This window comes from Microtus ochrogaster, chromosome 18, assembly GCF_000317375.1.
Source record: "Microtus ochrogaster isolate Prairie Vole_2 chromosome 18, MicOch1.0, whole genome shotgun sequence".
Taxonomy (NCBI): domain Eukaryota; kingdom Metazoa; phylum Chordata; class Mammalia; order Rodentia; family Cricetidae; genus Microtus; species Microtus ochrogaster.
The window spans coordinates 37,565,801-37,574,359 of NC_022020.1; positions in this window are offsets into that span (position 1 = coordinate 37,565,801).

Genomic DNA, 8,559 nt, shown 5'->3' on the forward strand with positions numbered 1-8,559 from the left:
GTTAAACAAAATGTGGGTTTTTGATTTTTCCTTGCTAGTTCTTTAGTATCTATAATTGATGTTATTATAATCAATTCTAAAATCAAACCTCATGACTTTTATGTAAAATGAAACAATTAGGACTGAATATAGACTGGGTTTTAGCTGAAATAAATGATTTCATTCCATGCACTAATGCTTCTGTGGATATTAAAATGTTTTCATTATTAGCTGTAAAGAAAAGGATACCCATGCTACAGTCCACAGCCCCAGAGAGGCTAGGTAACAAGGATGGCCCAGAGGGAGTTGGGGACATATGAATTTTCCTGAGAAAGAGAAATAGAAGAGATCTCCTGGGTAGACTGGGGGCTGGCAGGGTTGGGTTGGGGGTAGTGGAGGGGAGAGTAATGAAAGAGACTTCTCCATGGGGGTGCACTTTAGGGTCAATGCCCAAAACTGACCTGGTGCAATGAAACTCTCACCAGGATGACCCAGCTAAGACTCCTAACAATGGATAGGTAGCCTGATCTGGCCATCTCCTATAATCAGATTGGAAATTACTCCAATCGTCATTAGAGAGCCTTCATCTAGTGACTGATGGAAACAGAGCAGAGATCCACAGCCATGTACTTGATGTGGGATTTCCCCCTGTATGCGGTGATACCATCGATGAATAAAGAACTGCTTTGCGCCTATAGCAGAGCAGGGCAGAACAGAAGTAGTCAAGCAAAACTAAACTGAATGCTGGGAGAAGAAAGGCGGAGTTGAGAGAAGCCATGGAACCACTGTCGGAGACAGATGTGCTGAAACTCTACTGGTAGGTCACGACCTCGTAGTGATGCACAGATTAATGGAAATGGGTTAAATTAACATGTAAGAGCCAACTAGAAGCTATAGCTAATGGGCCAAGCCAATGGTTTAATTAATACAGTATCTGTTTGATTATTTTGGGGCTGAGCAGCTGGGAACAAAACGATTGGCCCCTTCCAACATGCACTGGGCCAAGCTCAGGGAATCCTGTTGAAGAGAGGGAGGAAGGACTGTATGATTCAGGGAGGGGGGTCAAGGTCATCATAGGTCCCACAGAAACAACTAATGTGGACTTGTAGAACCTCACAGACTCTTGATTGATGGCTAGGGGAGCCTGCATGGTACTGACCTGGGCCCTCTACATATGTGTGACAGTTGTGTAGCTTGATCAAGTTGTAAGACTCTCAGTGCTGGATGCAGGGCCTGTCACTAATGCTTTACACAGCTTCCAGGAACCTATTCCTCATACTGGGCTGCCTTGCCCAGTTCAATACAAAGGGAGGAGGTTGGTCCTACCTCAACTTGATGTGCCATGCTTTGTTGACACCCATGGAAGGCCTGCCCCTTTCTAAACAGACACAGAGGAGGAGTAGATTGGGGGCAGGGGGAGGAGTGAGAGGATGGGAGGAGAGGAGGGAGAGGAAACTGTTGTCAGGATGTAAAACAAATCAATACATTTAATTAATAATAAAAATTTAATAACTAGTAATAATTAATAATAAAAATGTTTACTTTTTACAGAATGCTTGCTGACGTGTGTAATATTATAATGATAGTTGGCTATCTTGTTCTCTCTGCTTTCTTTGGATATTTGAACATGTCGTGAAAACAAGATAGCCCTTTGGTAAATGTGCTTTAGAACAATGTGAATGAGCCTGACATGCACTGACAATAGGATCCAAACTCGGTCTGTATTAAAGATGGCTGTCTTTGCTGGCACATGTAACTGCTTTTGGGGGATGTTTTGCCCAGAGCCCTTGATATTATTAATGCAAAATTACATTCCCTCCAAGAGTTCCTGGGCTTACAGGACACAGCTGCAAAACCTTGGTAAAAAAAATTAGTTTCTAGTTTGTAGCAGCTCTAACCTGCATTACCAGTTCTATTTACCTGAAGTCCCTCATTTAGGGAAATCACTGGCCATCAGAGTGACCCAACGAAGGCATTCAGTACAATAGCCTGCCATCCCCAGTGTAGCTGTAAAGGATAAACAAGGAAGCCTGGGAAATACTACCACCAAGTTCTTTTGACAACTGGACAACCTTCCCCCTACTGTGTCTAAATTGGTTCAGGACCTTGACATTTGTATCACTGAATCCAAAGTGGGTGGGTGGGAAAAAAGAGGCTTGCTGCCTTCATTCAGGCTGAAACAGTTGAAAGGCTGGGATGCTTATTCCGGGGAAGGCAGGGATGTAGTTTCCAAGGCTGTGACTACAGCATGCCACCTTGCTTTGCCTTTAGCCTTCCTTCCACTCAACCACTTCTATTTATAAAGCATCTTAACTGCTCTTCACAATATTCCCCTCGATCTACTCGCTAACCACGAGCATGCTTCTAAAGAAATGTCTTCACTGTATAAAACACCTGGAGGTAAACAACTTATTAACACGAAGCATCGGGATTCATGAGTCCTGAAGGACAGGCAAGTCCTAAGCAGCCGCATCAGAGCCTTTCCTAAGGAAGGGGGCAGCACCGGTGTGCATGGTGTGTGGATTGTCTGGGGAGCATCTGTAGTTGCTGCTCACTAGTTATGTGGACCAACAAGGCTTTTCTCCCTTCTGTGGGGCCTGCATGGCTCAGGTATGGAAGACCTGAGGTGGGGGGGAACCTGATATGTGTTTTTGAAACCTGAAGCATCCCTATTATATTTGGTGAAGAAAACCAATCTCACCACTTTCCACTACGAGCTTTTCTCCCTCCAAATGCAATGGAGAAACAGGTCCAAATGTGTACATTAGAACCTGGGAGAAAGGCAAATATGGCTGACGTGTTTTCTCTGCCTTTGGATGCTAAGGTGGTCACTTCATTTTGTGCTTTTATGTATATATATATACATATATATATACATATATATGTATATATATATACATAAAAATGTGTTTCTTTCTCAGAGTCTGTTGAATAGAGATTTGGTGAACAAAGGAGAGCTACAATTCCTAACACAAGGCATTTTGGTTTTTTTTGTTTTGCTTTGCTTGTGATTTCAGGTCTCTCCCATAAATTATTTGTAGGTATTAATATGCTTTGGATTGTGTGCAGTAGTTTGGTGGCTGGGAGGGTTACTAAAAATATTTTTAAAATATTTCAGGAAAACTTACCCAGGATTGTTCCCTAAGCTATCTCAGGTACAAGCTAATCAACACTCTATTTTACCTCATGATGAACATAGCAGGGACTGTATCTGGGGCTTATCTGTGTCAGAAATCCTGGCAAAGCATAAGTTGTATATTAAGTACATTTGAAGATGGATTGGATAAGAAATAAGATGTTCATGATGGGTGTAAGTTCCAACCCAGTATCTCCTCTTCTGGTCTATCAGTTTCCATCGTAGCTGTTTAACTCATTGGGGACAATGGAAAATCAGCTGACTCTCATTATTGATCATAGCTTTAAAACATTCACAGTGGTGGAAGCCAATGCAAGTCTTTTGTCTCTTAGTAAATTTGGTGGTGTTTAACAGTGTGTATGGGGGCTGGCAGAATGGCTCTGTGGGTAAGAGTGTTTGTCACACAAGCGTGACAACCTGAGTTCAACTCTCTGAACCCATGTGAATCAAACTGGCCATGGTGGCACACATTTATAACCCCAGCTTTCCTACTTTGACATGGTTGAGAGAGATAGAGAGAGAGCGAGAGTGAGAGCGAGAGAGAGAGAGAGAGAAATTCATTCTCCCAGGAATTCACAGACCAGCTAGCCTACAGTTTCTGGCAGAAATAAGAGAGATTCTGCATCAAAAACAAGTTTTCTTCTGACCTCCATACACATAGGCATGGGCATGCTCACATTCATACACACACTCAACCCCCCCACAGCCCCCCACCACCACATACACAGAGGCACAGACACACTGCAGAGAGAGAGAGAGAGAGAGAGAGAGAGAGAGAGAGAGAGAGAGAGAAGGGGAGAGACTAATAATAAATTATGGGGGCTTACTAACTTGCTAATAAATAATTATTTCTTAAGAGTACTATTCAGATTAACAATGACTGGATGAACAAGTTTATCTGTCTTCAGAGAGTGGGTAACTTCTCTTCCCTGGGCTTTTGTTCGAATCAGAAGATAAATGACTGAAAGCTGGATTCTGAGGATTGTAGCCCTGTAGACGCCTTTTAACCTTTGAAGCTGACATGCATTCAGGAAAGATAGTTTCTTCTCAGAATAAATTATTAATTTTTTATTATCTATGCAGAGATTTCAAATTGTGCTTGAACCCAGACATCAGCCACATCCTACTACCTAGAAGGAACATTTTTAGGCAGACATCATACCTACTGTATCCGACCTGTTGAACAAGGGTCTGGTGATTCTGATGCATGCTCAGGTTAAGAGCCTTTGATGGATCCCCACCAAGTCAGGAACACTGGGGTTTCCAGAGTGACTCTTGGTGAAATGGCCAAGATTGGAACTGGGATACTGAGCCCTGTGATAGGGAACGAGGGAACAGGAGGTAGAGTTTCAGCGGCTAACACTGAGTACAAATTCTACAAAATTTCTTTTTGTAAAATTCTGGGGGACTTTTCTTTGCCATATAAAATATTTCTGGAGGCTGGTAGGATGTCTCAGTGGGCAATCGTGTTACACAGGTCTGGAGACCTGAGTTTGGTCCAAGGAACACATGTAGAGTTAGAAAGAGAATGCCAGTCCTTCGGGTTTTACTCTCTCTCTCTCTCTCTCTCTCTCTCTCTCTCTCTCTCACACACACACACACACACACAGTACACAAATAAAAAATTCAAAAATACTTCTGGAACTATGAAGGCAGATAATACGGAAAGGTTGATTCTGAGAAACACTAAATCACAGACCTGACCGGATTATCAAGTTGACAATATGACAATCTTTGCTCTCCAGGGGGAACGTATTTGATGATATTGAGTACGTGCTATCCTAAATTAAATGCATAATATGAACAAGTAAATTGAATGCCATATAAAATTAATCTTGGGTGGGTTATCAATAAAATTGTTAAAATTTCTCTACAGGCCATTGTCTTCTGCAAAGACTGCACTCTTAACTCTGCAGGGACCAGAGGCAGATGAGAGTCATCTGTCAGTGTCACGAGATGATTAGCCTAGTGTAACCTGTTACACTTGCAGGTCCGCGTGTATTCCTATTAATTCCTATTAAATGGTGCCGGCATAGATACAAAACCTTTCTTAATCCTCTAGGCAAAGCTATCCTGTGGTGAGGTTGATTCATTCACTAACTTGCCATCAGCCAATGGAATATAGAACTTCATGGTTCTTTCCCTTCATCAATGTAACCAGCAGCACAGGTCTTTGTGTGTGTGTGTGTGTGTGTGTGTGCAGTATAGCAATCCTTTCTACAAACAGTAATAGAAAGAAAACCATACCGCATGAAGAGTAGGTAAGCTATGTGATTATAGACAACTTAAAAAATAAACAACTCTGACCTCAAGCACTATTTTACTTTTGAAAGTGAAATACTTTATACGTATGAAGGAGGAGCCATTTATGTTGGGATCTTGGGCTTTTATCCCCTTTTCCTCTTGTATATAATGTGCTCAACTAATAACCCTCTGTTGAGTATAATTTTGACTGGATTCTCTGTCATGAATGGTTTGAAATGGTGAATACTCAAACTGCTTAGAAAGGGAAGTTGGTATCCTAGCACTCAGGAGGCAGAGGCAAAAGGAACTCTGTGAATTCGAGGCTATCTTGGTCTGCGTAGTAAGGTCCAGGCTAGGCAGGGCTGCATAGTAATACCTTGTCACAAAAAATACAAACAAAAAACCAAAAACAAAACAATAAAGCAGAACAAAACAAAACAAAAGAAAAGTTGGACCCAGACACTAGAAAAAGATGCCTCAGTTCTTCATGTTTACCCCATGACTTACTATTTCCATTACATATTTTAGAAATAATGATTCTGATTTTCATATGCTGTTTTGATAAGCTGTAGTCTTCTAAATAAAATATGTGCTTTCTGTTTTTAGATGTTTAGACAAAATGAGGTAATATATCTTCTTTTGAGCCCTAGTCAGGATTCTTTTATGTTAATGCTTTTTTTAACAAATGAAACTTCAGGAACTCAGGATAAAAGTCCATTTAGCAATATCTTTGGGAAATAAATGTGAAGCAACAAATTGTAATCAGAAATACATTACAAAACACAACAATCTCTTAACAAATAAAAAAACCCTATAGGACATAAACCCATGTATTTATATGTTTTAACATAATATTATAAAAGTGTTTAAAACATGTGGTTATATAGTATTTACAACGTTATCTATTATATATGATTTAGGCAGAAATAAACAGCTGTTAACAACATATAAGATCTATCACTATATCAACATACTTATGTGATTATGTAAACTACTCCCTGTTACAGGCTAGTCAAATAATTTATCACTTACAGTGAAGGAAGAACATTGCACTTGTACTTCAGACATTGGGAGGTTAGATGTAGGAAACAAGGGGCTATTATCCAGGATAGAAGATATTCAAATACCTCACCACAACACACACCCTCTCTCAACACACACACACACACACACACACACACACACACACACACACACACCCCACTCTAATTTTAAGATGATAGTTGACATGAGTGAACATTGCTCAGGAGGATAAGAGGGTGTAATCTGACCAAAAACATGTAAAAATGCCTTCCATTACTAATTACAGTTAAAATAAAAAAATATATCAAGGTATCATCTTACCCAGTTAGAACAGTTAGTATCTCAAAGAGGAGCATAGTAAATTCTGGTGAGGAGGCACAGAGGGGCAACTCTTATTGTTGGTACAACTATAAATTATTACAGTTACTACAAAAAGCACCACATGGGTTCTTTAAGAACAAAACAGTCTTGTGATCCAGCACTCCTATAACCACAAATATATATTCAAGGGACATGAAATCAGAGACTTGGAGAAATATTGCCACCAGAATGCTGACGACTCCAGTTTGTTCCCAGTCGCTCTGATAAAACACTCTGATGCCAAGCAACTTGAGCAAGCAAGAGTTAATTTCTGTCTTATATTTTCAGGTCACAGACTATCACTAAGGGTATGAAATGAAGCAGGAACTGAAACAGAAACCGTAGAGGAGATTCTGCTTACTGGCTCACTTTCCAGTTGCTCTCTGCTGGCTTTCCTAAACAGTCCAGGCCTTCCTACACAGAGACGATACTGCCCCTAGTGTGCTGGGCCCTTCCACATCAGTCAGCAATCAAAATAATTCCTCAAGGACACGGTAACAGGGGAATTAGTTTGAAGCAATTCTTCAATTGAGGTTCCCTCTTTCGAGATGACCCTAGGTTATGTCAGGTTAACAATAAAAACCAACGAGCACACTTATCACAGGATTATTCACAGGAAGCCAGTACGGAAGCCACTTTGTTCATCCATTAATGAATATGGCATATATATAGAAAGATAATGTCCATCAGTAAAAAAATAGAAGTCTAACCCCTTCTATAGTAGAAAGAGTAGCACACAGGACAACCGTGGTTGATGATATTTAGCTGAATATATCAAATGGATGAAAGAAGAGTAGTGAATGGTCCCACCCCAGAGAAATTATAAACATCTGAGGTGACAGACATGTCAACCACTGATTAAATTTTTACACACTTTTGGAGGAGAGAGCTGCTTGTTTGTATCCTGCCACTTAGCCCCAAAATAACCACACAGAAACCATATTATTTAAATCACTGCTTGGACCACTAGCTCTAGCTTCTTATTGGCTAACTCTTACATATTAATTTAATCCATCTCCATTAATCTGTCCATCACCACGAGGTCATGGCCTCCCAGCAAAGTTTTAGCACTTCTGTCTCCGGCAGTGGCTCCATGGCTTCTCCTGACTCTTCCTTTATTTCTCCCAGCATACAGCCTAGTTTTCCCCACCTAATTCTGTTCTTCCCTGCCATAGGCTCAAAGCAGTTCTTTATTCATTAACCAATAAAAGCAACACACAGACAGAAGGACCTCCCACACCAACACACTGTATGCACACATTGAAATGTTATGATAAAAATATGTATAATTGCTACAAAATATCAGTTAAAACTAGAATAGAGTTTAAAAGAAAAAAGCAAATGTGATCAAAAGGATAAAATCTATGAACAGTAATGCTATTAAATATATAACCATATCTGAGCAGTGATGCTCTGAACTATATAACTATATTCGTCATCTTTCTTGTCACTGATCAAATTCAGGGAAAGAAGGTGTTTAGAGGAGGAAGCACTCATCTTGGTTCATAGTTCCATCTGGGGAGCCATGGGTGCTCCGTCTGTGTCGATGGGAGTGGAGGGCACGACCTGTTTTACTTCCCAGATCAGAAAGTGTAGGCCTTCAGCCGGAAGCAGTCCAGCTATGAGCCCCTACCCCTGTTGATACAGTGAAAGGCCTTGTGTCTTTCACTAAGGCTCCACGTCCCACAGGTTACACAACCTCCCAAAATAGAACCACTAGTGGGGACTAAGGATTCAAATACATGGACCTGTGGGAGGCACCTTGCCATCAAATCATAACACTAATAAATCTGCTTAAAATCCTCCTGAATATTAAC